This window comes from Pelophylax lessonae (genome assembly GCF_965119305.1).
Source record: "Pelophylax lessonae genome assembly, chromosome: 1".
Lineage (NCBI taxonomy): Eukaryota > Metazoa > Chordata > Amphibia > Anura > Ranidae > Pelophylax > Pelophylax lessonae.
Genome location: NC_138768.1, coordinates 584,635,546 through 584,663,256, shown reverse-complemented (window position 1 = coordinate 584,663,256; position 27,711 = coordinate 584,635,546).

The window sequence follows — 27,711 nt, the reverse complement described above, 5'->3', positions numbered from 1 at the left end:
TTTTCTACTCAATTTGATAATTAAAAAAAAATTGTTAACATATTTTATGCCCAGGATATTTAATACTTTTTCAACAAAAACAATATGTGTTCATGATATGAGAGGTATACATTTATACTAAATTAATAATAATGTTTTCAAATCTCCTCCTAGATCACATCAACTAATTATTAATATTTCACTAAATTCCCCATATATCACTTTAATATCATTCAATATCAATCACTTTTAATTTATTGTCCACCAATAATATATATCACCATAACACAATAATCACCTAATAATTTATTATTTATCAATAATATTGATTATTTTCATCACTCAGCACTACAATTGCACAGTCTAAATATAATAATAATATTTATTTAAAATTCTGACACTTATTATTATTAATAATCTTATCACTAATTTTTATATATGAGATCACTATATAATTATTCACATGATTACATTTTTTAAATTAGTTTAACGCATCAATAATTTTTGTATAGCACATCATATATCCTGTGTTAATAAAGCTTGTTTTATGTAAATAGGAAGTGACACCGTATTTTACTATTTGTCTCTAGTGAATATTTTTTATTATCCCTCTGTAACCAAAGTTAGTAAATTGCCACAATATTCCATAGAGTTTGAATATGATCCATTTCCAAGTTTATATTGTACTTTCATTGCCGGAATAATATATTGTTTGATGTGCACCGGATATGATGTCCGCTCACTGCACAATATAAATTGCGTCCGCACACCGGATATGATATCTTTGAAAATGGCCAATAGGCGGACGAAATGCGTTGACACACTTCCGGTACGGCTTGGACGTAATCATCACTTCCGGCTACACTTCCTGGATCGGCTGTGGAACGCACGCCAACAGCGGCGTCCACAGTTCCTTGTAGATAATACACTGCTCGTTTACCATTCCCGTTTGTGAGTATGTTTTTTTCTCCATTTGGAGTCTAATAAATTGTTTGAAACGTACTTCACCATATGCGGTCCTTTGTTTCTAATTTGGGGTTCTTGGAGGTAACTCGGGCCATCCTCATCTAAGAAACACCTGGTACAATGTAGCATTCCATAAGATAAGTCCTTGTGTAATATCCCAGTGATTACAGGCTGTTTACATTTGCTGTTCTGGTGAGTGGGGAACCTGGAGGGGTCACCAGCACCTGGAGCACCTTATATTTTGTTTTGCACTGGAGCACTTTGAATTGGTTTGAAAGCCGTTTACATATGTGGGCGTTCCATATGCGTTTGCTTCTGCGTGCGAGCTAACGGGGACAGGGAGCTTTAATTTTTTTTCCTATTTATTTTATTTATTATTTTTTATTTTTACAGTTTAAAAAGAAATGTGATAATTTTTTTTTTTTTTTTTTATTACAAGAAATGTAAACATTCCTTGTAATAGAAATAGGCATGACAGGACCTCTTTATTGTGAGATCTGGGGTCAAAAAGACCTCAGACTTCACAAGTACACTAAAAAAGAAAAAAAAAATGTTTAAAAAAAATTGGCTCTTTAAATGCCAGGCAACGACATTGACGTCGCTCCGATCCTTCAAGACCATAGAGTCAAGTGAGGGCCATCTGTCTAAGAGAATCTGGGACCAGATCGTTTTCCCCGCTGCCGTTTTCCCCGCTCCCCGCTGCCTTGGGAAAAGGATCAGGACACGGTGGGAGGGGGGGACCTCTTCCACCACACCGTAAGGGTGATCCCGCGGTGAATCCACTGCTGGGACCACCCTTACCTGAAAGCCGATCGCCTGCCCTTTTAAAAAATACTGGGGTTATGGCAGCTATCTGCTGCCATAACCCCGGTATTTAGCGTCAAAGGGCCAAAGTAAATCGGCGGGCGGTCGGTAAGTGGTTAATTGGTTCGCGCAAAAGTTATAGCGTTTACAAACTACAGAATAGATTTTTGGACTTTTTATTTATTTATTTATTTTATTGGTAATGGCGGTGATCAGTGATTTTTAGCAGGACTGCGACATTGTGGCGGACAATTTGGATCCCTAACTGACATTTTTGACACTTTTTGGGGACCAGTGACATTAATACAGTAATCAGTGCTAAATAATATGCACTGTTACTGTATAAATTATATTGGCAGGGAAGGGGTTAACACTGGGGGTGATCAAAGGGTTAAATGTATGCCTGTTTGTGCTTACTGACTGTGGGGGGGCTCTGTGACAGGCACAGAGAGATCGGGGTTTCAGCTTAGCTTCCCTGCCAGTGTCATTTTTACAGTAACAGTGCATATGTATAGCACTGATTACTGTAGTAATGTCACTGGTAACCCCAAAAGTGTCAAAAATGTCAGTCAAGGGTCCGATCTGTCCGCTGCAGTGTCGCAGTCCCGCAAAAAAAATCGTAGATCGCCGCCATTACTCGTTAAAAAAAAAACAACAAAAATGACAAAAATCTTTCCCTTAGTTAGTAAACGCAATACGTTTTGCGCAAACCAATCAAAATACGCTTTTTGCGATTTGTTTTTACCAAACATATGTAGCATAAAACAAATTGGCCTAATATGTTAAAAATTTTTGATTTTTACATTTTTTTGGGGGAATTTCATATAAAAAAATTTGAAAAATATTGTTATTTTTGCAAAATTGACGCTCTTTTTTTGTTTATAGCGCATGATCAAAAAACCGCACAGATGATCAAATACCACCAAAAGAAAGCTCTGTTTGTGGGGAAAAAAGGGACATAAAATTAGTTTAGGTACAGCATCGCACGACTGGGCAATTGTCCGTTAAAGTCACACAGTGTCGAATCACAAAATAGGCCCTTGTCAGGAAGGGGGTAAAGCCCACAAATTCAGCCCCAGTTGTTACGTACAGTGTTACCGCTAACGGATTCCTGTTGGGATCTCCCTTTTTATGCTACTACCATATTGCTTGTTTATTGTTTCTCTATGTTGACTCTTTCTTTCCTTTTGTTCTAACTGTTTAAGGTCTAATTTAAAGACTGTGAAGTGCTCTGTTCCTATTATCAGCTCGCCTCCAATCTACTTGTCTCGACGGGCATCTCTTCCTGATCTTCCTCGCCTGGATCTGAAGCATCTGGAGTTGAATATGAGCCAGATGAGGTACTGTTCAATCCTCCCATTCATTAATACACATGGTAATTAAATTTGTTTCTTTCAATGTCAATGGGCTAAACCACCCTACTAAACGATCCGCACTCTGGAAGGAAGCCCCTAAAATAGGAGCTGAAATCCTATGCTTCCAGGAATCTCACTTCCAAGCCTCTAATTAGTGATGAGCCCAACACCCCCTGTTTGGTTCGCACAGAACATCTCGAACAGGGGAAATGTTCTTGCGAACTCCATTAAAGTCTATGGGACACGAACATGAAAAATCAAAAGTCCTAATTTTAAAGGCTTAAATGCAAGTAATTGGCCCAAAAAAGTGTATGGGGACCCGGGTACTGCCCTGGGGGACATGAATCAATGCAAAAACTTTTTTTTAAAACAATAGTTTTTACAGGAGCAGTTTTAATAATGCTTAAAGTAAACAATAAAAATGAAAAATCCCTTTAAATATCTTGCCAGGGGTGCCTGTAAAGTGGCGCATTTGTGCGATGTTTCTAGCCTGCTGCAGCAATAATGATATTTCTAAAGGAAAAAATGTAATTTAAACTTGCTCGCGGGTGTAATGTATTGTCGTCTCCCGGCAATACAGATAAAAAATTAAAAAACCAGCATGCCCCCCCCCCAAAATCCATACCAGGCCCCTCAGGTCTGGTATGGATTTTAAGGGGAACCCCGTGCCAAAATAAAGGAAAAAAATGGCGTGGGGTTCCTCCTAAAATTCAAGCCAGACCCTTATCTGAGCACACAGCCTGGCTGATCAGGATGGGGGTGGGGCGAGCGAGCGCCCCTCCTCCTGAACCATACCAGGCCACATGCCCTCAACATGGGGGGGTGGGTGCTTTGGGGCAGGGGGCTCTGCCCCCCCACTCCAAAGCACCTTTCCTCCATTTTGATGGGGACAAGGGTCTCTTCCCCACAACCCTGGGCTGTGGTTGTGGGGGTCTGTGGGGGGAGGCTTATCGGAATCTGGAAGCCAAATTAACAAGGGGACCCCCATATCCTGCCCCCTCCCTTTGTGAATGGATATTGAATACATCATACCCCTACCCATTCACCAAAAAAGTGTACTAAAATATAATGACAAAAGCCAGTTTTGAAAAAGTCTTTTATTAAAAAAATATAAAAATACTGTCCACCAATGATCAGCCGCCTGTCCGCCCGAAAAATAGAATGAGCTGTTTGATTTTGACAGCTCTTTTATAGTGACCTGACGTCACAAGATGCCCCACAATGCACTGGTATAGACTGGAGGGAGACCCCACGCCATTTTTTTAGCAATACTGACATAAACTGATAAAAAATGAAGTGCCTATATATATATATGTATATATATATATATATATATTTATATATATATATATATATATATATATATATATATATATATATATATATATATATATATATATAAAACTTTGTGGTATACGCTACACTATCTGATATCAACAAACTGTAAAAAGCAAAAATATCTCTCCCTGCTAGCAATATATTATTAATTATAAAATTAAACTTATAAATCACCCTCTGGCCAAGGGATTCGAAACCACAACCATTGCAATTGCAGCCCTGGTATTCTACCAGCTACGCCACCACCAAGTACGCTACACCACCGTCAAGTACGCTTAGGTTGAACACACTTTCTCACCCTACACACAGTGGATGAGATAAAAGTTAGGGAGAGTGTTTGGCTTAAGCAGGCTTAATGGTGGCTTAGGTGGTAGAATACCAGACTTGCAATTAGATAGCTGTGAGTTTGATTCCCCCAGCCAGCCAGTGATTTATTTATTGGAATTCAGAGGTCAGCGTCCATGATAATGCGGGAACTCGAAGTTCCTGCGAAGAAGCCCATTTGTTTGTCATTCGACGAATGAGCGAACAGCCAATGTTCGAGTTGAACGTACGTTCGATTTGAACTTGAAGCTCATCCCTACCTCTAATACCATGGCCATCAAACATAGACTATTTCCTCACATCTTTCTGGCCTCAGCACCTACCAAGCAAAGAGGAGTAGGTATAGCTGTTAAAAATTCAGTCGCTTTTAACCTTCTAGAACTTCATAAGGATCCAGAGGGCAGATTTATAATACTAATCTGCGAACCAAACAACAAACTCTACACGATAGCCAACATCTACACCCCTAATACAAGCCAACTTTAATTTATCTGGAAGCTGCTCTGCAAGATCTTTTCCCTTCAGAAGGGTGCTTTGCTTATTTGCGGAGACTTCAACACTATAGCTGACCCTTCACTTGGACACAATATCTAAGGCAAAGCAACCTACGCCTGCAATACATCCTTTCTTGAATGTCAATGACCTTTACCACATTTGGAGGTGTCATTGTGCAAATAAATGTGATTACTCATTTCATTCCTCAAGGCACAATATTTACTCTCGTTTTGATGTATTTTTGGTTGACAGAATATAATTGCACTCTGTGTCTTCCTCCTCCATTCCTCCATATCGTGGTCTGACCACTCTCCGATTTTAATTGTAGTGCAGGAGGAAAACACTGCTAACCCAACATTTGTATGGCGTGCAAACTCACAGAGCATACACACTCCTACACATGCTGTTTCATAGCACAGCAGATTACTGATTTTTTTTGCAATTACACTCCCTCTGTTTACAATCCCTCTACTTTGAGGTGTGCCCATAGGGCCTTCATCAGGGAAATATTACTACAACTCAGTTCTTGGGTTAAAAAGCATAGAATGCACAGGCTGGAACAACTGTTTTATACAACCTTTCTGAAGAAATAGGAACTATCCAACCTACTGACAGTGAAATTCAGCAATTTCTGGCTAAAACTAACTTACCCTCACTTTCTCCAAGCCAGTTGATCTTATTAAATGCACCCACGACGGTGTCTGAGATGACTAAAGTTGTTAAGACTCTACCCAATGGTAAATCTCCTGGACTGGATGGTCTAACAAATTATTATTAGAGGTATTCCAAACAAACCTCAGCCCCACTCTTGCATCTGTGTGTTCTACAATGATAACCTCTGCCTCGTTTCCATCCGAGATGCTACAAGCGTGTATTGTTACGATTCCCAAACCAGGGAAGGACCCTACAACTCCATTTAATTTCAGACCTATCTTACTACTAAAAACAGACATGAAAATCTATGCAAATATACTTGCCCTCAGGCTACTCCCTATTCTACTCTCTATAAATCCTGACCAAACTGGTTTCACCTCAGGTAGACAGGCATCATTTGCAACACAAAGAATAATAAACATAATCCACAACTCTAAAGCTCATTACACACCTTCTCTGCTCCTATCATTGGATGCGGAGAAGGAGTTTGATAGAGTCCATTGGGGTTACATGACACAAACTCTTAAAAAATGTAGTTTCTCTGGCCCTGTACTTTCGGCCATTCTAGCCTTATATTCATCCCCATCTGCACAGGTCTACACATCGATCACCCTCTCAAGACCCTTTTCTATAACTAACGGAATGAGGCAGGGGTGTCCGCTATCCCCCACTATGTTTAATCTTCTCATAGAACCCCATAAGGGTTCTTCTAGATCCCACCCAAATATCAAATATACATGGCTTCACATTTCAGGATAGATACCATACTATAAGCCTTTTTGCAGATGATGTTGTTTTATGCTTAACCAACCTGGCCTACTCCTTAACTAATGCTCACGAAGCGTTGTCCACCTTCAGTAAGATCTCATACTAAAAAGCCAATTACAGCAAATCAGTAATTCTGGGTATGAATATTCACCCCTCTCTTAAATCCAGATTCCAGATCACATTTCCCTACACTTGGAAATTTCCTATTTAGGACTCTCACTGACAGCAGACCCCTCTAAACTAGCTGATGCTAACTACATACCCCTTGATAAATAAAATATCTCAGGAAACCAAACAATTAGCCAAGGTAGAGCTAACCTGGTCAGGGCGCCTAGCTTCTTTTAAAATGCTATGTTTTCCTCAGATCTTATGCATCCTTTGTACTCTACCTATTCCCCTTAAAAAAAAACACTTAAAAGCCCTACAGAACATATTAAAACAATACCTATGGAAATCAACACAGACTGGCTGGAGGGATGGGTGGCATAGACCTTAGAGACTACTACTACGCATCTCTACTCAACCAACTTAGGCAATGGTTTTCCCACTCCACTAAAATTCTTTGGTCCTAAATAGAAATGATCCCCAGCCCTGGAATGGACCTCTGCTCATTTTCATTGTCAGATAAATGGAAACCATATCCTTTACAACAACTCCCACCCACGATCCAAGCCTCTCTGGTGGCCTGTAGAGCGTTGAGGAACACCCATCCTTCTCCAACAACCCGAGCTACTATTTCTCTACCCATTACAATACTTGAAGACCTCATTCCAAACATTTCCCTCACTCACTGGCAATGGAAAGGTAATAAAACAATCACAGACTTCTTTTCTGGCAAGAAAATCAAAACATTTGAGGAACTCATTACAGAGTTTGATCTTTCCTCCCTAGAACACTATGTATACCTTCAAAATCTCTCATCTCTTGAGATCTCTAAAATCACATGAGATTTCTCTCCCTATTTTGGCTTGGGGGTTCCTCAGTGCTCTCCCACCTCTCCCTAAGTGCATTTCTAACTTCTATAACTTATTCCAGGACAAATCTACTTACAATAAATCTGTACCATATTTAAAATGGGAAACAGACTTAGGTATATACTATACTTCCTTGCAATGGCAATTTCCATTCAAATCCATCTATAAGGCCTCACATTGTGTAAAACATTGGGAATTGTCCCATAAAGTTGCACTGTGATGGTATCTCACCCCCCTGCGTACTTCCAATGTTCTCCCATCCTCCTTGCCTCTTTTCTGGAAGGGATGTGGACATACTGGACTCCTCTTGCGTATGTTTTGGACCTTCAAAAATCTCACCTGCTTCTGGAGGAATATTTTCAGCTTTATATCTGATATCACAGGCATTCTTACTCCACCAGATTCTGGGCTTGTGATACTAAACTTAGGTATCGATAGATTTCCCCCCTCTTGCCATTCCATTATTACACATATCCTCCTGGCGGTTAGATTACTTAAAACAAGGGGGGTGGAAATCAGACAAAGCTCCAAAGCCATGCTTGCTACCAACCAACATACTAGAAAAAGTTTTGACTTACAATGGCAATCATGGACTGATAGATTCTCAGTGAATTAAAGAGATGCAGTGTTCTTTTCTGCCTGACAGTTTTACACTTTGGACCTAACCTTTTTATATTTTCCTTACTTTTTTTGTACTTTCTTTCTTTATACACGTTGTATTTACTTTGTACTGTTCATTCAATTCTGTATTTTCTAACTTTGAAAATAATAAAAAGAATGGAAAAGAAAAAAGAAAGGAAAACTGAAACACCTTGGGTGTTTTTCTACACATCAATCTATAAGATGTCATGGTATGTGAAAACATAAATGTGTATATTATAATGTATGACCTTGATGTATGAATGCCATGTTCTATTGTGGTTTCCGAACCAATAAACCACACATTTTTTTTATCACTTTAAAATATCAATAAAATACAAAATCTTTTTATCACTACCACTTAGTGGTTACCTTTAAGGCTGCATTCACATGTCAGCTTATAATCGCGGGCAGAACCGCCGCGGTTCCGCCCGCGATTCGGAGATTATTGCAAATCGCGGGATGCCTGTGCGTTGCCCGTTGATTTGCAATAGCCCCCCAAACGCCGAGCGATGTTGCCGCGATTTACGCCCGCCGAATCGCGGCAACATCGCGCAAACAAAATCGCGGGACGCAATACGCTCCAAAGAAGCTCTTGTACTTTTTTGGAGCGTATTGCGTCCCGCGATTTTGTTTGCGCGATGTTGCCGCGATTCGGCGGGCGTAAATCGCGGCAACATCGCTCGGCGTTTGGGGGGCTATTGCAAATCAACGGGCAACGCTAGGCGTCCCGCGATTTGCAATAATCTCCGAATCGCGGGCGGAACCGCGGCGGTTCTGCCCGCGATTATAAGCTGACATGTGAATGCAGCCTAAAGCCCCAAGGGGGTATTGTCTCTTTGTGTATATTATTATAGGAATGTTGGTAAACCACAAATTGTAGTGAACGCCTTCTTTTTCAATTAAAGGCTCTATTAATAAAACATATATATATATATATATATATATATATATATATATTAAAAGCTCCAAATACACCCTTTTACTCATCTTTTACAAAAGAACATAAAAGAAAAAGCAAAAAACAGATTTACATTATTAATCAGAGAAAAAAACTTTATTGATCAGAAAGTAAACCATTCAAATCAAACTCAACATTTAAGCCTGCAGTTGTGAGAACTTTGGTCTCGTAGATCCAAAAGGATTTGCCTGATGAAATTGCCCCCCCCCCCATCCCAGTGTTTATTGCATTTCTTTATACCCCATAATTTTAAAGCCCTGGGGTCCCTGTTGTGGCATAAACCTAAAATGTTTGGAGCCACTAAGTTTTTACACCCTTTTTATTGTTATTAACATGTTCTCTCAAACGTGTTTGAAGGGATCTAGATGTTCTCCCCACATATTGGAGACCGCAATCACACTCCAACATGTACACCACACCCTGTGTACGACAAGTGCTAAGGTTCTTTATTTTATAATTTTTACTAGTCACTGTGCAAACTAATTTCTTAAGTTTCCTAATAATTCTATTTTATTTTTGTATTTTTCTATTTAAGTTTTGCATGCCTTGTATTATCTTTGGCTGCCTGGTGCATCTGGACACCCATTTGTGCCACTGCATAGTCTTTGTCGGCATTGGCGACTCTCCAGTTTCCATGGCAGCAGCATTGTTATATTTATGTGTGGGTTGATGACATGGCTTCGTTCCCGTTGACAAAGTTCCACCCAGGACAAAATGCATACGGGAAGAGGAGTCATGTCTCTCACGTCTCCCACTGCTACCTTACTGATCGATGTGTACAGTTCTGCATTGAGCTCTGATATGCACTTATGATAACTGCCACAATTGTGATTTTATTAATCGTTTACAAGCAGATAGCACTATTTGTCCCTCTCCTGATTTTTCAATATCCACTTGGCATATCTGACAAATCTGAGGATTATTTAATCTGGAACAGCAGTGCTTCCATCCTAAGTGTCACTCTCAATGGGGAAAGCATGATATGAATGACAACATAGGGGGGTTAACATAGGGGTCATGTTTCTAAGGTGAGTGGCCTCGATTGATTTTGGTGATGGGATTGAGCACCTTCTGAACCTGGATGTTTACCATGTCATGTTTTTGATACGCCGCTTTACAGTATCTGTATCATTGCTGGTGATTTGTGAGGACTTTTCTATGGACTTTTAAATTTACCCAATTGCACTTTTGTGATATGATAATAAATTGATTTTAATTGCCAGAATAAATTATTGTTCTGCCCAGATAAATGAATTAACGCCCAAGCTCTTGATGTCTTTAAATGTCCCTAAAAGCTTGTAAAAGCAAAAAACTTTAAAAAAATGTCAGGCTTTTTTATGCCAAAATGCTGCTGCCAGGAGGAAAGGCTTCTAGGAAAGTTTCAAAACACCCTGTGTGCATGAAGCCTTATAATTATCAATCAGCTGCTGCACCTTCAGGGTTCTAATGAGGAAAGTCGCAGGGTCTGCATCCCTTTAGATGTGATTTTCCCTTTGGGAGTATCTCACCAAAAAAATACATTTTTGTTGCAGGGGATGCCAATCTGGTCTGATTTGTATCTTAGTGCAGACTTCTGGGATAATCAGTGAGTCAAACACACAAACAGGAAATTACATTTTTAGTGGGTGTTCTGTATGCCATCTGTGTACAGAACTCCTCCAGGCAGCCATTGCATCATATTTTAGAGAAAATTACAGTGCTGCAGATTGAAAAGGATTTTCAAACACATTTAATTACAATATGACTTGATTCTCAATTGTACAGTATACGCTAATTTATTTTTTATTTGCTATTTTTTTTTCACTAAAGTGGAATTACCCTTTAACCCTTGATAGAGTTTTGGTGGATGGCATCTACCAGGCTGTTGTGGCTATGCCATATTAATGTATATTTTTCTTCATTGTTTAACAGTGTTGCTGAGAATGTTTACAGTTTAGTTAGTAATTATTTTTTTTTTAAATTCACCCTTGATTGTTGCTTTTCCATAACTCTGTACTGGGCCTGTTTGGAGCTTCTTGGTTCCTTAATAAACTTTAAAATATTTCAGATACAGGTATATTTACTGTGAAATTATGTGATACTTTAAACTGGTTGTAAAGGAACCTTTTTTTTTTTTAATAACAAACATGTCTATACTTACTTGCTCTGTGCAATATAATTGCTCCTCCTCTCTTGTTGGGGGAACTCTCCATGGGGGCACTCGTTCCTGGGCCCCCCTTCTTAATCTATTGACACAGATAGCAGGACTGCGCCCCCCCCGCATGCACGCGCTCCCCTGTTGTCACTGGAGTTGTTTCACAGGAGTGGGAGTCAATGGCTCCCACCAGGGAGGAGGGACAAAGTCAGGAGAGCCGCAACTCTCATGCACAGCGCTGGATCAAGATGGGGTAAGTACAAGGGGGATGAGGGGGCAAGTCTGTGACACAGAAGGTTTTTACCTTAATGCATAGACTGTAAAAAGGTAAAAAAAAAAACTTAGAGGCTTTAGAACCACTTTAATTACACATAGGAACATGTAATTAAACTAATTATGGGACTTATGAAGGCAGTTGGTTGCAATGGACCTTAATTAGGGGTTTAGCAAAGATTTATATATATATATATATATATATATATATAATCTTTTTTTTTTTTTTTTGTAGATACTTTGTAAAACTAGGTAGACTTTTTTGCTTCAGTATTATAGCTATTTTTTGTAGATCTGTGACTTAAAATCCCAATGAATCCATTTTAATTCCAGGCTATGACATTGAAAAATGTGGAAACATCCATAGTATGTATGATGCTCTCAATAGCATGATTTGCTTTGGGCAGCTACTAGCAGATTTACATTCACATGCCAAACCTTTATAGTGAACTGTCCATTCACTGGTTATCTACAGGTACATTTTACATGCTAAGCTTCTTCTACTTTTTGCATCTAATCCTTAAGGATAAGAAATTTTCCCATAATCGAAAATAAATCCAGGCTGAATGCCATTGTACAATATTTGGATTAGAAGACAATCTATTGAAAACTAAAAAAAGATGCAAATATTTTATCTAGAGAAAAAAAAGTTGCTTTTCTCTGCAGTTCTGGCAGTAAAATACCTTTCCCAGCTATTGTTGTAAACAACTTCAGCATTATTCATGAGGCTGTATTATGTGTTATCATTCTCATTTCAGCTGTAACACCCATGTTACTCAACTGGAGTTATGGCCACAATGGTTTTTGCCTTCTCTTCTTAATTATTCCCCCTTGGATCTGATTATGCAGAATTTTGCTAGGATGAGAAAATAAAGCATGCTGTAAACCATTGGTGATGTATAGTCGAGGAGTGCAGATGCATTATCACTGAGACGCAGCTTTATGTAAGTTAAGAAGATTAAATGAAATTCATTTTAAAATGTGACATTATTACCTAAAGGATAACACACTGATGCTCTTAGCAGTTACAGTGCTGTTTTTGAGCAAATCAAACTAATACAGTACAATCCACCATGTTTATCTAATTATATTTGTGAAAATATATATGTGAAACCATCACATATTTTAAGTAACTGTTGAATCCCCTAAGCTAAGTGAAAAGGCAAGATTTGTTTTGTATATATATTGTGTGTAGTTGTTTGCAGACTATTTTCTATGATATTTTGGTATCTAGTGCATTGATAAGTGCCTTTGCTACCAAGAGTGCAAATTCTTCACTAGGATACTGTAGGTAATGTGTTTCAGACTTCCTCTTAGCATAACCCTCTCCTACAGAATACTTAATGACAATACTGCACTGCATTACTGGATGTGAAGGGCACAGAAACCCCATTTACAAATAGATGCAAACATTAAGCTTACTATCAGATAAATTCAAAGGATACAAAAAAAAATAGTTGTGACTATTAAAGTATATTCATTTCCAGTCTGAATTTAAAAGTAAAAAGCTTGTTAGCCCTTTTCAGAGAACTCTGGGAAACAAACTACACACTTTGCCATATTCCCTATTGCTCCCTTAATTCTAACTATTGCCTTTTATTCCCAAAAAAACTTCAAAAGCAGCCAAAAATGACTAATTTAGATACCTGTGATGCCACAAATGGACATTTTTTTAAATGATCTCCCCAGGTTATCTAGCCATGTGCATGTCATCTTTCTCATCTTTCCACAGAAAAGGAACTACTCATCCCATCAAGCATTGGGATTTTAGCTCCTGTGTGGGTATTGCTTGTTCAGGTCTGTATAAGGTGTCAAGGAAGTGATTTTGCTCACTCTCCGTACATCTCTGTCTCTGGTTACAAACAGTGAAAAGGCTCAGTTGACAAAATGGGGTTGAGGGAGCTGATGAGCAGTGGGCAAAACAGTGCAGAGATAAGAGCAATGCCATGAAGTACCTGATGAATTACATTTGCAATGCACATTGATCTTTCGTGCTGATGTCATGAAATCAAATGAATAGCCACTTGAACTGCACAAAGACAATGAAGGAACCAATAATATGAGAGAGGAGCCACTAATGTCTGGCCCCCTGTACATGAAACTGCACATTTAGAGCTTCTGAGCAATGCCTTCAACAATGATCTTACAAGAAAATAGCTCTTGAGGGATAAATACAGCAAATATTACTAGTCTGTACAAGTGTGTCTACCAGATTTGTGAAGATGGATTTGGTCTAGAGCAGGGATCCTCAAACGACAGCCCTCCAGCTGTTGCAGTACTACACATCTCATGAGGCATTGTAAAACTCTTACATTCACAGACATGACTAGGCTTGATGGGAATTGTACTTCCTGAACAGCTGGAGGGCCATAGTTTGAAGACCCCTGGTTTAGAGTGAGGCCTTAAACTATTGAACTTCTTGGTAGCCTAATATTTTAGGCAGTGTCTGTTCTATAAACCAGGTCTTCTGGCTGGGAGGACACTTGGGAGGTCTGCCTGAGGTACCTGCTTCCACACTGTTCACTATCTAGCACTGTTCATGCCTTTGACTGTCTTGCGATCTAATTTTGTGACGAATATTGTTTTTTTGTATCAGTTGTAAGCTCTATAATCTTCAGTATAGATTATGTTCATTATAAGGCGCATATTTTACTGTATATTACCATATGTATCTTTTCTTTCTAGTATCCATACTTAACTGCATCTTAGAGCCCCTGAGGAAACTCATTGAGCAAAACGCGTAGGGCTGAGGCACCTCTTCTCTCCTTTTTCAATTTATGTGACACTTTACTCACTCTTTATTTGGTGTACAAGTGCATACAGGGGAGGGCCTCTTATTTGGAATTGTAAGTATTAATAATGGTTTGCAGAAACATGCTTATGTTTTTAGTGGATTTTTACCCCAAAAAATGATTTTAATAGATTTGTAATAAAGATGTATATTTTCTTAAGAATACAAGTGTACAGGTGAATTATTCTGATAGAAGGTTTCAACACCATAAAAATTCAATTTTCTTCAATTTTTTTCTACTCATTTGGTGATGTGGAGTTGATTTATACAACTGAACTCATTTTTATAATATCCACTATATCAGTGATGGCGAACCTTGGCACCCCAGATGTTTTGGAACTACATTTCCCATGATGCTCATCTACACTGCAGAGTGCATGAGCATCATCGGAAATGTAGTTCCAAAACATCTGGCGTGCCAAGGTTCGCCATCACTGCATTATATGCATATCCTCAACCCTCAATTCAAGAGAATACACTTGGATTTGTGAGGAAAATAATACCTTCGTAATGCCTTCAGTTTTAAAAAGTAAGTCATGTACTCCACAATATTTAATAACACGTTTGGTTTGTTTTGGTATTTTTTACCACAGCATGGCTATGCTGTTTTGATGTTTTCCAAGCTATAACACAGTGATGATTTCCTTATTTGAAAATTTTAAACAAACGGCTTTATAATTTCAGACTATATCTTTGCTGTAAACCAGCAGATTTGTATCAACAGTAGGCTAAAATGCCCTAGGAAATTAAAGCGACATTAAAGCTTTCTTTTTTTTAAATTAAAATAACAAACATGTTATACTTACCTGCTTTGTGTAATGGTTTTGCACAGAGCCGCCCCGATCCTCCTTTCTTCTTCTGGAGTTCCCAGAAGAAAGCCACTTTCCATGGGGCCACCCATGCATGCTCGCTTCCGAGCCACTCTGTCTGTGTATGTTGACACAGAGCAGGAGGCTCGGCCCTGCCCCTCGATTGCTTGGCAAAGCATTTGATTGACAGCAGCGGGAGCCAATAGCTCCCACTGCTATCATTCTACCCGGGGAGGGAGAGCCGCTGCTCTCATGCACATCGCTGTATTGGATTGAACTCAGGTAGGTACAGTATCTCGCAAAAAAGTACACCCCTCACATTTTTGTAAATATTTTTTTGTATCTTTTCATGTGACAACACTGAAGAAATGACACTTTGCTACAATGTGAAGTAGTGAGCGTACAGCTGGTATAACAGTGTAAATTTTCTGTCCTCCCAAAATAACTCAACACACACCCATTAATGTCTAAACTGCTGGCAAAAAAAGTGAGTACACCCCTAAATAAAAATGTTTAAATTGGGCCCATAGTGTTAATATTTTGCATGGCCGCCATTATTATCCAGCACTGCCTTAACCCTCTTGGGCATGGAGTTCACCAGAGCTTCACAGGTTGCCACTGGAGTCCTCTTCCACTCCTCCATGACGACATCATGGAGCTGGTGGATGTTAGAGACCTTGCGCTCTTCCACCTTCCATTTGAGGATGCCCCACAGATGCTCAATAGAGTTTAGATCTGGAGACATGCTTGGCCAGTCAATCACCTTTAACCTCAGCTTTTTTAGCAAGGCAGTGGTCATCTTGGAGGTGTGTTTGGAGTCATTATCATGTTGGAATACTGCCCTGCGGCCCAGTCTCCGAAGGAAGAGAATCATGCTCTGCTTCAGTATGTCACAGTACATGATGGTATTTATTGTTCCCTCAATGAACTGTAGCTTCCCAGTGTCGGCAGCACTCGTGTAGCCCCAGACCATGGCACTCCCACCACCATGCTTGACTGTAGGCAAGACACACTTGTCTTTGTACTCCTCACCTGGTTGCTGCCCAAGCGTGACACCATCTGAACCAAATAAGTTTATCTTGGTCTCATCAGACCACAGAACATGGTTCCAGTAATCCATGTTCTTAGTCTGCTTTCCATCTTTATCCCCCCGTGCAACTTGAGTCTCTAAATTATCCCTTCACTCCTGAAGAAATTCAAAGCAATATCAAATCCCTACTGCTAGTGAAATCCCCTGGCCCAGATGGATTCACTAACTAGTATTACAAGGGTTTTGCTGATACTCTCTCACCTCATTTAGCAAATGTTATTTACTGCAGCAGCCTCTAGTGCATCGTTCCCAGAAGAAATTCTCAATAATATCTGTCCTTATGGCTCTATATTCTAATCCACCTGCGAGGGTCTTCTCTTCAAGTTTCCTCTCCAAGCCGTTTTGGATAACTAATGGAACCTGTCAGGGATGTCCACTGTCCCCTTCCATTTTCAACCTAGTTAAAGAACCATTAGCTGAAGCAATATGTACGCACCCTGGAATATCTGGTTTCTGCTTCCACAAGCGCTTGCACGTTATTAATTTATTTGCAGATGACATTATCTTAATGCTGTCCAATCCTGCGGTATTGCTCCCAAATGCCCATCAAGTCTTGTCATCCTCATTATAAGGTAAACTGCTCAAAATCCCTAATCTAAAATTTGGGCCTGCCCACAGAGACCCACTCCATGGAAATATCATCTGTCCCATATTCTTGGGCAGATAATAGAATACCTTACTTAGGCAGAACCATGACCTATCTATCGGCTCTACTAGGTGAAGCTAATTAAGCTTACTGAATAAAACCAAATTAATGCAGCGCTAGCAACAAATTACTATAAAAAATTACAAATTATTTAAATTGAAACCAATCTATATCATGTGAATACAATATGTAATAATAAAATATATTAATCACATTAAGGTGCATAAATTTCTATAGAAATATTTTAAAGTGCATATTTAAACTAAAATATAAACATTCAAAATGTGAGATTTAAAGTGCAAAAATGGTGGGATAAAGTCCTTATTGTTGATCCAAAAAGGTGCCAAAGTGCCAAGTAAATAAAGGTGCTTGTGAGGTGAAGGTGCCCTCTTGGTTCCCCACTCACCGGAATTAGATAGTATAAAAGCCCTTGGTTTTATTGCACATTTGCCCAGGATCAGATATGGAATTCCTCCGATGTGTCCTCCGTATGGAAATCGTTCCCGATAACACCATTAAAAGAAAAGAGGGCCATACATCGTGAAGTACGTAGGTATAATTTTATTCCCCAAAATACGATTGAATACTTACAAGATCAAAGGATAAAAATGGCATATAGCATACAAAGCAAGTGGCGCCGCTCTTGGCGTGCGTTCCACATACAGGAAGTTCCCGACCGGAAATGACGTTACGTCCGCAACCGGAAGTGCGTCAACGCGTTTCGCCGTCACACACAGCGTCTTCAAAGGTCCTTTGACGACGCTGTGTGTGACGGCGAAACGCGTTGACGCACTTCCGGTTGCGGACGTAACGTCATTTCCGGTCGGGAACTTCCTGTCGGGAAAGGTCCTTTGACGACGCTGTGTGTGACGGCGAAACGCGTTGATGCACTTCCGGTTGCGGACGTAACGTCATTTCCGGTCGGGAACTTCCTGTATGTGGAACGCACGCCAAGAGCGGCGCCACTTGCTTTGTATGCTATATGCCATTTTTATCCTTTGATCTTGTAAGTATTCAATCGTATTTTGGGGAATAAAATTATACCTACGTACTTCACGATGTATGGCCCTCTTTTCTTTTAATGGTGTTATCGGGAACGATTTCCATACGGAGGACACATCGGAGGAATTCCATATCTGATCCTGGGCAAATGTGCAATAAAACCAAGGGCTTTTATACTATCTAATTCCGGTGAGTGGGGAACCAAGAGGGCACCTTCACCTCACAAGCACCTTTATTTACTTGGCACTTTGGCACCTTTTTGGATCAACAATAAGGACTTTATCCCACCATTTTTGCACTTTAAATCTCACATTTTGAATGTTTATATTTTAGTTTAAATATGCACTTTAAAATATTTCTATAGAAATGTATGCACCTTAATGTGATTAATATATTTTATTATTACATATTGTATTCACATGATATAGATTGGTTTCAATTTAAATAATTTGTAATTTTTTATAGTAATTTGTTGCTAGCGCTGCATTAATTTGGTTTTATTCATTTATTCTAAGAATTTCTTAGTGTTGCAGCAGCTGCACACCTTCACAGTTTTTTCACAGAATAACATATCACTACTGTGTAGCGCGGGTTTAAATTTGTTTTTTCATAACTAAGCTTACTGCCGAGGCTCAGCAATATGGGGTTATGCATTATCTTTGATGGGGAGACTGGCTGCGTTTAAAATGATGATTCTACCACAAGTCCTTTACAGGTTTAGAACCCTTCCCATACCATTTCACTCTTCCTCCATGAGATCCTTATCCTCATTGACTAAAAAAACAAATATGGTTGTTAAGCACAAGAAAATAGGTGGAGTTGGCCTTGTGGATTTTTCAATGTCTATTGGGTTGCCACACAAATTAAAACAATGGTTTCTTCCCTCTCCAGACAATTTGTGTATAGACATTGAGTCTTATTTATTACATAAGTAAAGAACAAAGGTGACCAGCGCTATGGAGTATGAGGTAGAACAGTGAAGAGTGGATAAAATAGGTGTAAGCAGCCAACAACCAAACCCTGAAGGGTTAAGAATAGAGTGAGTGTGCAAAGGGGTTGAGACGGCGCTACCTAAAAATTAATAAAGTGCTGCACTTTATTAATTTTTAGGTAGCGCCGTCTCAACCCCTTTGCACACTCACTTTATTTATTACATACTTCAGACCTCAAAACGATGCTCCTGGCAGACATGTGGAAATGCATTGACAGATCTAATTTTCCATCTACAATTAGATCAGCAATTTTGGCTTGGAACACTTTCACTCGACATAAAACTGAAGCCCCACAAAATTCCACAGACCAGCTCCTCTCTACCTTGGACTCTCTTATTCCTCACCTCTCTACAAGAAAATGACGGGAGGCAGATATTCAATGGATGGAGGACCTCTATCAAGGGTCTCACATCAAACTCATGGATGACTTAAACATGTTCCATATCTCCCCTAAGGACCTCTTTGCTTATATTACATTTCTCAAAGCTAATCCCAGACTTGTATAAAGTACTCGAAATTTCTACTTGAGTAAAAGTACAAGTGCTCGATCAAAAAATTACTTGAGTAGAAGTGGAAGTGCTCGCAGAAAAAGTTACTTAAGTAGAAGTACTAAAGTATTCAACATTTTTTTTACTTAAGTATTGCAAGTAGTTTTTTCAAAAAATTTGCTACTTAAGTACTAAAAGTAAAAAGTACCAGTAGTTTTGAAAAAAAAAATTCTACTCAAGTACTGAAAGTAGAAGTACAAGTACTGTGTTATGTAGTTATTAAAGAAATAAGTCAAAAGTTTGAACATCATATTGTTTTTATTATTTCAAATGATTTATTCAAATGATTAACCTGTGTTTGTTAGTAGTTTCTTGATGCACTTTAAGCGCTGTAGCACCATTTATTTGTTTGTTTCATATTTTCTTTTTATTGGAAAAATTTGGTATAGCAGCTTTTATTATACACAGCCTTTATTTTTGTATGCGCTGATTTACAAATGACATTATACACATTTTTTTGAGCTTTATGCAACCTGCCATCTACTGTTCTGGCAGTGGTAATTTTTTTAAAAGTAACGAGTAACTATGCAGCACAAAAAAAAATACTTGAGTAGAAGTATCGAAATCATCGAAAAAATGTAGTGAAGTAAAAGTAGAAGTAGGAGAAAAAAATTCTACTCTAGGAAAGTACAGATACCGCATTTCGGTACTTAAGTACAGTACTTAAGTAGTTCTACTTCGTTACTATACATCTCTGGCTAATCCCAAACCTTCCCTAAGTATACATTCTTCAGCCTGGAAGTTCCTTACATGTCCCAAACCCAAAACTAAAAGTACCTCACTGTTCTATTTCCTTCTCCAGAATAAAGGGACTTTCTCCAAGACCCCTCCTATAGATAAGTGGGAATCATACATTTCTCTGATGACCAATGGAAAATGGCTATTCATTATTCCCAAAGCGTTACCCACTGCATTAACCACTGGGAACTGTCTCAAAAGGTCTTATGTCACTGGTACCTAACTCTGCACCGTTTAGTAATATTCTCTCCTGAGAATTTCTCTCTCTGCTGGAGAGGGTGTGGAAACACGGGTACCCTCTCACACATACTTTGGGATTGTAAAGACTTAACTAGTTACTGGAATAAAGTCTTCCTACTTACAGTATATCTAGAATCACTGGGATTCTCACCAAACTTGATCCTGGTGTTGGCCTTACTGTACCTAAAACATTGAAAACATGCCCGTTTAAATCCATGACATTGTAGTAATCATTTTCATATCTGCCAAGATGCCCAATACCATTTCTGGAGGTTTACTCAAGCACCCAATGTTAGTTGCTCATATAAACCTAACTTACAGTATAACTATGAAAAGGGCATAGCTCTTCGAACAATATCTATGCACAAATTCAGTAGGACATGAAGTCCACGGAGCTCAATGATATCACCTACCACTATTTTATATACCTTCTAAGTTGATATATAGGCCACTTATTACTGTTTCCTCATGCATATCAGTAATGCTGTGCTCTATTATAAGCATTGCTCAACTGGTTTATTGTTAACTTTGTTGCTCTGTTTCCCTTACTACTGTATATGTATAACATGTATGACAGTAAACAAGCAAAACATTTTGGGGGAGCATACCCATGTATTTCTAAAGCTGGTGCAGCTATGAACCAAAAGACATGTATATTAAAAAAGAATAGCGCACACATGCAAAAGAAATTTTTACCAAATTTGAAGACAATCCATAAATAAAAATGGGGATTTGGTCCCACCATATGGCCATATAGTGCTCAAGCCCACACTGCGTCAAAGTACCCCATTATCAGTGGGTCCTACACTATCCATGAAACTATCTTCAAATTTGGTAAAAATTTATTTTGCATGTGTGCGCTATTCTTTTTTAATATGTATGACAGTAAAACTCAATAAAAAATGTATTGTTATTAAGAAAAAAAAGGATCTTTAATCAGTATACAGAGCTGTCGGGATTGCAAGTAAATTGGAGGAAATCCTTATTGACACAGGAGCCTGAGCAGTAGCGGACCCATCTTGGCCCCTAGCATGGACAGACTCCATGAGATATTTAGGTATTAATATCTCCCCTAGTGTTACTGAATATACCAAAATAATCTTTACCCCTTGCTGGTCTCAACTAAGCAGTGTCTCAAGGATTGGGATAATCTACCTCTCTCCCCCATAGGTAGAATTTGTTTAGTCAAAATGAAGGACACATTCACAGATATGGATCCCTTGACTCACTACTACGTTTTGTGGCAATCTGACTTTTTGACTTACTACTACTTTTTGTGGCAATCTGGCTACCACTGGTTCAGTAAAAAGACTTTATACAGACTTTGGACACCTCTGTGGTCCCCCCACACCCTGCTGTGGTTTAATCCTACTATCCCAGAGTCCCAATCCATTCCTGATCTGATTGTCTGGGCATCTAGGTGCATTAAGACACTATGTCATATTTGCACCCAAGGGGCTCTGGTAACATTTGATAGTCAGAAACTTTACTCTTCCCAACTTCCAATTATTCAGATATCTGCAGCTCCAACATGCAACACTCTCAATTTGGAACTTCCCACGAATTAATGTGGTAACATCTGATCTGGAAAGTATGCATCGGGACAACTCACTATCCAAGCCATTATCAGTGTTGTATAAGGGAACAGTACATGTTGCCTTCAGTACATGTTGGCATAGAACCTCTTCAGTCCATGAGGCAGATGGAATCCCTTGATTAACAAGGTGGTCCCTTTAGATAAAGCAAAAATAATAACTGGGGGGGTCGTAAAACGTTCCACAAAGTCTGTGATTTTTGGCTTGACTACAGCCACTACTGGTTACTGTTTTTTCCAAAATTACCTGAAAATGTGAGCACACTGGTTGTATTAAGATACTGAACATTTGATTTCTGTATTAAGTTAATATGGGTGCCCAATGTTCTCTTATCCTGTTTTTTGGATACCTTATTCTTCATCATGGCGGGTTACAGAGATGATCTGTCGTTTTTATGAATCCATCATCTCCTTCTTTATATAGAGCTGAGCAGTTGTATAGGTTATATATTTTTTTTTATGATTATTTTGTTGGTTTCTTCTACCTTGATCCATGGAATGCCCCAAGGCTATATTTTGTACTTCATACTTTTTTAAAAATCAATTAAAAAAAGAAAAAAAAAAGAAAAAACCTTTTACCTTGTTGTTCATTGGGGTATGAGAGGAATTAGAGATATGGTGAGCCTGGGGATCAGGGGGGAACATCTCAGTTTCCAAGATAGTGCTTCAGTGTCTAGCGGTATTTGAGATCGACTCTAGAGCAGGTCTCAAAAGGCAGGCTATATTCTAATCTCGCTGCTTGGGAGGTTCAATTTTGTTAAAGCAATGCATTACCATCTGCCCTGTCGGAGAAAGGTAAGTAAGGCTTTTTGTAAGGCCAAAACGTCTTTCTATTTCAGCAGCAACTGTGAGCTTAAGTTAAGTTTAAGCGTAGCTCCACTTTGTTGAGAAAAAAAAGTTTCCCCTCTGTTGCAGTTCCCTATCTTTTGTTATTCTGAAGAAATCCCTGCTGTTTGTCTCCGTGCTCATGTGGGGAAATGAGTCTAATGGGAGTGGTTTCATAATTATCAATCAGCTGTGCACCTGCAGAGCACTAATGAGGAAAGCTGCTGGGCCTGCAACCCTTTAGACGTGTTTCTATTAGAAATATCTCACCAAAAAGTATATTTTTGTTCCAGGGGATGCCTGAAATCTAATTTGTATCTTAGTGCAGACTTTTTGGAAAATCGGTGAGCCAATCACACAAGCAGGAAATTATGTTTCTGGGGTGTGGTCAGTATACATTCTGTGTACAGTACAGCTCCAGGTTGCCATATTGCATTGCATTTTCAGAAAACTACAGCAGCTGCAGCTTGAAAAGGAAAGGTAATTTTTAACAACATTCAATTACAATATGACTTGTGTCGCAATTCTATCGCTATGTTATTTTTTCTTTATTTACTTTCTTTTTTCTCCACGAAAGTGGAGTTACTCTTTAATAAAGAGATTATTGTGTTCAGCCAGTTTTGATGCCTTAATAAGTTACATTATTTTACGCTACTGTGAAGCTAGATCCAGCTGAGGCAATAATGGAGGTTGGTTTAGTGAGCTGGAGAATCTCACTCATTGAGAGATTTTTGTGTATGCTTCAGATATGCTTTGTATATTAGGAATATCAGTAAAGAGCCAGTATGTAAATAGAAGAATATTGTCTGAATAACACAGAGCATATTTCTATTTTTACGAAAGTATGTATAACTATCAGGTCCTGGGGCTCTAGAGTTAGTAAAGCTGGACATTGTGGTGAGTACTTTTGTTGTGGTATAGGCACTGTTTAATTAGTCCAAGGCAGGAGACATCTGAGCAAAGAGAGCTGTGATAGAAAGTTGGTCCCTTTTGTAGTGGGTTTGTAGTGGGTAAGGAGGTCTCAGTGTATAGATGTTCGTAAAGGCTCTCTCGAGGGGTAGCAACTTGATACCCTATAGGGGAGGTTGGTTTACAAATTCATGTGGGATCATGGATGCCCTTTGCTAAACGTGTTAATAGTTTCTCTGTTTTATTCCCACATTTGTAGAATTGTAGATCATGGAAGGAAGATCTGATCTGTTTATTATTTTCTAACCAGAAGTCTAAATTAAATATAGCCTTTTGGCAGGCTTGTTTGTGCTTTGTTGTTGTTGATCTATTACGGTCAAGCTTGGCCTTTTTGAGCTCAGCACTAGCATAGTGAGATTGGTTTGTTATTTTTTTTTTTTTTTTTTGTAGGCGGAGGTAAAAGATATTTTTCTGCTTCTCAGGTATGCTTTTCCAGGTTCCCAAAACAAAGTTTGATTGGAAATTTGCTCAGCGTGTTTTTCTGTTTCATGCCCTGAAAAGCGTAATTCAGGAGATAGCTAGGGAAGTGCCACAGAAAGGTATTGACCCTATAAGGAGAGTCCTGTGTTGTGAGCGAGATAAAGAAATGGTCGGATATTCACATGAGCAATGAGTGGCAGCAGATCAGGGGGTACAGAATCTATTTTTGTTAAAGATCTGTGGACCATTGAAAAATAGGTGTATTCACTATCTAAGGGATGGGTTATTCTCCATGGATCTATTAGATTCAGAATCAGAAAAAATCTATTATCATTTTACAATTATCATCATCATAAACTTAAATGCAGATGCAGTCTCCTCACATTAAAAGACATCACATACCTCACATAAAACACTTTATTCATACAAACAACACATACATAAATACATACTGCACAATTAATTTATCCCTAAAAAGCCTTGAGCATTCAAAAACCATGCTGACAGCTGAAAGAAGCTGTTTTGCAACCTGGTTGTATGGGAGAAATACTTCTAAATTGCCTGCCAAAGTTCAACGTTGTAAACAAGGCATTTTCAGGATGGGAGCTATCCTTCAGGATATTAACAGCTCTTTGAAAGCACCTCCCCTTCCCCAGTTCCTCAATACCCTGTAAATAAGCACCTTTAATAATCCTCTGTGCTGTGTTTTTTACCCTCTGTAAGGTATTTCTGTCATGTAACCTGCACATCCGTTGCCACGGAGAGATGTGATAAGTCAGGAAACTCTTAATGACAGCCTTCTGGAAGCTGAGAACCCGCTCCAAAAAGCCTGCCCTCCACAGCTTCCTCAAGAAGTACAATCTGATAAACCTTGCCCACCAGGCAAGATATGTTGTGTGCCATGTGCATGACAGATCTTCCCTAATCATTGTTCCCAAAAACTGAACTGCGGTACTCTCCCAAACTTCAACCCATCAATCCCAACTGATTACATTTAGAGCTGAGATTATGTGAGCTAAAGCAGTGCCAGAGGGGGCTGTTCGGGAGGCAGTACGCTGAGTAGAGTTTTTTTGTGAGCAACTATCTTCTCCTTTGCTCATTGTGGAGTTGAAGTCTCCCCCTATGACATGTCCAGGAGAGGAGTTGTGGAGAATTGACTACAGTGAAATGAAAGAAGTCAGAATTTGGGGTGTTAGGAACATATACATTTTTGTGATCATGATCTCCTCATTATAAACCTCTATGCAGGTTGTAACATTTTGACTGTTTTGGTTATGTATATGTGATTTTGAAACATTAGGTAGTTCTTTTGTTAAATAAGATGAATGCCCGAGGCTGTCCGCCAACTGATGTGGACCCATTACTTTGCCTTCTCATAACTTGCACATACAACGATAGTCTTTAGCTGTGACATGAGTTTCTTGTAAGAGAGCTACATCTGTATGGAGCCTTTTTAGGTGAGGTAGGAATTTTATTTTATTAGGCAACCTAAGGCCTTTAGGATTCCAAGATACTATACGCTTAAAGGTGTGCTATGTTGCTATTAAGCATTTAAAGACTCAGAGTATAGATCATACAGGCACAGATGTAAGATTGCAGTGTGCCCGCAAACAAATTGCTGGGTTCTGGATTTCACCGCATACACCAACAATGAAACAGTGGATTGATTAGGTAAATGCTATTCTAATTAGGGAAAAACTAATTTATCAGCACAGGAATGCCACTAATAAATGATTTCAAATATGACAGCGCTGGCTAGACACTCCAGGGCTGACCCACACCCAACTAGTCTTGTTTAGACTGCTACAGGTGTAAAGTCCTGGTGTCTCTAGATTTCCTACTATTAGGTACCTAAATATGTCTATATGAAATATCGCCTTACTTTTAATTGAATGTCTTTATCTCACTGGACAGTTACTTAAGATAATACCTGAAACGGTTGTTGATACTTTGTTTTGTTAGATTTGGTTTGCCTCCCCTTTGAAAGGTGGTTAGTTGAGTTTAAACTTCTTTTAGCTATACAAATTTTGTTGTGTCATCAAGTCTTTTTTGAATGCTTACATAGAGTGAAGCTTGTAATAGGTTTAGGATGCGGTATGTCAGCCGAAACAGTTTGTTCATGCTTTTGGTAATAACATGCATTTTTGGCATTTGTACCAAGCTTTTTACAGTGCATTTTCTATACAACATCTATTGACTATTTTTATGCTCATGTATACTATTGACCTTATGACACAATAAATACTTTTCTGATTAAAAAAAGATTGCAGTGTGGATATGATAGGTTGAAGCTGATAATAGAGACCAGAGCATGAACATCCTCCATTTAGTACCTAAAGCATGTCTCAATAGGTACGTAAATAAGGGGTGTAAACAATACCTGTCATGCCGTCATGGCCAACCTTAAAAAAGCAACAATAAACAAGTAACTTTGAAACCATCAAAGGGGGCAGGGGTGCCCCCTCTCTCAATTGCTGTTTGACCTGGTTTTGGACCCCTTTCTTCACACAGTCAGTGTTACTTTTTATTTTACCTCTCCACCCCTCAGATATCCTTACCCACTCAGATATTCGAAGTCCAAAAATTCAGCCTTTTATCTTACTTTAAAAAAAATGTCCTTTGCTTGGTAACCTCAGGGTGGGGTCTAATTGAATACACCGTAGTGGGACTGGTGCAAACTAAAAAACAGCCGACACAAGGCAAATAGGAAATCTTATACAATCACATTATATAAACATATCACATGAATGAAAAACTGTGCAAATCTAGCGCAAATAACACAGAAATAAACGTTTAAAAAATAATTCACATAACATGAGTCCTTATCCAAAAAGTTGTAAAGTGCAATAGTAGTCCATTATAGATAAACGGTGAAACAAGGTGCTTGTTGTGCAATCACTTTCCAAAAGTGCAAAGTGCTTAAAGGTGATCCTTAAAGACAAGTTGGCCAGTTACCCCACAGAGTGGATCTCAAATAAGCCTGTACTCCATCCAGCACTGCATGTCAACAACAAATGGTGTTTATCCAATGGCCAAGAAAAACCCTCAATCTAGTTTCAAATGCTCATCCACAATAATCATCCAAAAACAATCATGGAAAATTTCATAGTTTAATACGGCAAGCTTTTATTAAAAAACAATCTGATTCACTTACATCAAAGTAAATAAAGGCGGGCTTCAAATAATCATTATGGCTATGGCCTCAGTGTCTCACACTCCAACAGCACTTGGCAATGTCACACACACTCTCTCCTACTGATGCGTTTCCCCAAAAATGGCATCGTCTGGGACTGGAGGGTTTGTCACTAACTTTAAAAAAAACTTTGGGAAATGCGACCTTTTACCTATCCACCTTCCTCTGGCCATGGCAACGTCCCTGCAAT